The sequence below is a fragment of the Trichechus manatus genome, unplaced genomic scaffold, assembly GCF_000243295.1.
Source record: "Trichechus manatus latirostris isolate Lorelei unplaced genomic scaffold, TriManLat1.0 scaffold00035, whole genome shotgun sequence".
NCBI lineage: Eukaryota > Metazoa > Chordata > Mammalia > Sirenia > Trichechidae > Trichechus > Trichechus manatus.
Genome location: NW_004443971.1, coordinates 910,729 through 914,220, shown reverse-complemented (window position 1 = coordinate 914,220; position 3,492 = coordinate 910,729).

Below are 3,492 nucleotides of genomic sequence, written 5' to 3'. Positions count from 1 at the left end.
ACTTGTAGGATTTTTAGTTTCCTTTGTGGTTAGCTTAATATTTACCCTTATTTTTCTATGTTCGTGCCAGTCTTTTATTTCTTTATTTCACCTTGACTTCCTCTCCATATGAAAAATCTGTGTCTGCACTATTTAAGTCCCTCTTTTTTGTATTAATGTTGCCAACTTTTTCATATTGACATCTGTTTTCCTATTTTCAGTGTTTTAGCTTTGATTTACTTTTGTGACTTCCGTATCTGGGTTGATATCTGGTTGCTCTGTCCTGTGTTGTAGTCTTGGGTTATCTGATGTTACTGATTTTCTAACCGGAGGACTCCTTTTAGTATTTCTTGTAATTTTGGTTTGGTTTTTACAAATTCCCTAAACTTCTGTTTATCAGGAAATGCCCTAATTTCACCATCATATTTGAGACACAGTTTTGCTGAATATATAATTCTTGGCTGGCATTTTTTTTCCTTCAAGGCTTTATATATGTAATCCCATTGCCTTCTTGCCTGCAAGGTTTCTGCTGAGTCTTCCGAGCTTATTCTTATTGATTCTCCTTTGTAGATGATATTTCGTTTATCCCTAGCCGCTCTTAAAATTCTCTCTTTATCTTTGGGTTTGGCAAGTTTGATTATAATATGTTTTGGTGACTTTTTTTCGGAGTCTACCTTATGTGGAGTTTGATGAGCATGTTGGATAGATATCTTGTCATTTTTCACGATATCAGGGAAGTCTTCTGCCAACAAATCTTCAACAATTCTCTCTGTATTTTCTGTTACTCCCCCTCGTTCTGGTATTTCAATCACTCATAGGTTATTCCTCTTGATACCGTCCCACATAATTCTTAGGGTTTCTTCATTTTTTAAAATCCTTTTATCTTATTTTACCTCAAATAAGTTGGTGTCAATTTCTTTATCTTCAGTATCACTAATTCTGACTTCTGTTGCCTCGGTTCTGCTCCTATGACTTTCTATTGAGTTGTCTAATTCGGAAATTTTACTGTTAATCTTCTGGATTTCTGATTTCTGTTTCTCTACGGATTCTTGCAGCTTGTTAAATTTGTCATTATGCTCTTCTCTAATCTTTTTGATTTCTTCTATTGAGTGATCTGCATTTTCCTTGATATCCTTCTTAATTTCTTCAAGAGTCCTGTATATTTATCTCTTGTATTCTGCCTCTGGTAATTCCAAGATATTTTCCTGCTCTGGAAAATTTCTAGATTCTTTATTTTGGGAGCTTGTTGAAGCCATCATGGATTGCCTGTTTATGTGATTCGATATTGACTGTTTTCTCTGAGCCATCAATAAGTTATTATATTTATTTATTTTATGTTGTCTTACTGTGTCATAGTTTCTTGTTTTGTTTTGATATGCCCAAATAGGCTGCTTGCATGAGCTAGTTTGATTATTGGCACCTTTGAAGCTCTAATGTCCTGTCACCAGGTGGTTAGATCTGTTATTAGGTATGTGAGCTCAGGAGTCTATGCACTCCTCCTGTATGGATTCAGCTCAGGTGCCCAGGTAGATATCCACCAAGTGTGTCATGTAAGCTCTCACTTACAGTCCTAGACAGGCATGGGTGATTGGTGTAGGCATGGGCTTATGGCTGCAGCAGGGGGACACACTCTGTGTAAGGCAGAGGGCTGACTTCCACCCTTGAGTGTCCAGGAGGAAGGCATGTCTCTGTTCCTAGAGTGCGTAGGTGGGTGTGTTTTGCAGTTGGACTATGAGAACCTAATGCTCTTGGCTATAAGGACTGGGGGGCACCTCTTATTCATGTACCTCTATTGCAAGTGGCTAGGTGGCATGGGTGGAGCCACCAGTCCTCAGGCTCCTGATGTGGATTGGTGAAAACCCTGCTTAATGGGCAGATCAGTATCAAATATCAAGAACTTGCTTCTTCACAGCTGAAACGGTTGAAGTTAGACTTCCGGTATATACCCTGTTGTACTGCAGTAATGAGGGCCTATGCGGTTGAAATGGGCCCACACAAGACTCTGCAGGGGGAAAGGCACTCAAAATCCCTGGATTCCTTATGCCTGTGCCTAGGCAAAGGAGCTGTGCCTACCCTGGCTTCCTGGCTTAGGGGAACCAGCAGATTATTTTTTCCCCGTTTTGTTAATTTTTTCACTCTCCAAGGTGAGGAGAATGTCTCTGGGCATGTGACGGATCCTACTTCCGGCCCAGGGGACTCAGCAATTGCTGAAGTCGATCTGGACCCCAGTGCAGAGCAGGGAGCGGGAAGGTAAATGGGAGAGAAGTTTTTCCCTAGACGGCGTGTTTTTGATCCACGTGGTAGGCCAGAGGCAAATACTTATCTTTCCTTTTGGCAATCGAAGGCTGCTTCTCACTGGTTCTGGGTGACCATGTAGACTCTCTGCATCTGGGTCTGTCCTGGTGCAGAAAACGCACCTCCCGAGCACCACTGCTTGCCTGCCTTATGGCTCACCCCTGAACTGATCAGGCTTGAAGGACTCAGGTTCTCACCAGGTCAGGTCTGGCAACTCCTCACTGCTTCCAACCCATCTCTCCCTCCCCCTGCCACTCAGTCCTGTTCCTCAACTCTGCCTTTGATGCTCAGGACTCCCGGATTGCCATATATAATTGAATCACTTGTTTTTTCAGGTCTTTGTTGTAAGAGGGTCCACTGGAAGCATCTGACTACTCCACTATCTTGGCCCCACCACTCCTTGATTGCTTTTCTAATGTTGAACCATCCCTGCTCACCTGGTATGAATCCCACTTGGTCATGGTGCATTATTTTTTTGATATGTTATTGATTTCTTTTGGCTAGAATTTTGTTGAAGATTTTTGTGTCAATGTTCATGAGGGATATTGGTCTGTAATTTTTTGGGGGGTGTTTTTACCTGGATTTGGTATCAGCATTATGCTGGCTTCATAGAATGAGTTTGGCAGTATTCCATCCTTTTGTATGCTCTGAAATACCTTTAGTAATAGTGGTGCTAACTCTTCTCCGAAAGTTTGGTAGAATTGTCCAGTGAAGCAGTCAGGGCCAGAGCTTTTTGTGTGTGGGGGGAGTGAGTTTTTAAATTACCTTTTCAATATCTTCTTTTGTTCTAGGTTTATTTACTTTTTCTACCTTGGTTTATGTTAGTTGAGGTTGGTAGTGTGTTTCTAGAAATTTGTCTATTTCCTGTAGGTTTTCAAATTTGTTGGAGTATAATTTTTCAAAATATTCTGTTATGATTCTTTTCATTTCAGTTGGGTTTGTTGTGATATCACTCTTCTCATTTTTATTTAGGTTATTTGCTTCCTCTGCTCTTTTTCTTTGCCAGTTTGGTCACTGATTCATCGATCTTGATCTTCTCAGAGAACCAGGTTTTGGTCTTGTTAACTCTTTCAATTGTTTTTCTATTCTCTATTTCACTTATTTCTCTTCTAATTTTTATTATTTGCTTTTTTCTGGTGCCAGAGGGTTTTTTTTTTTTTTTTTTTTTTTTTTTTTTTTTTTTTTGATTGTGCTTTACTTTAGGTGAAGTTTTTCATT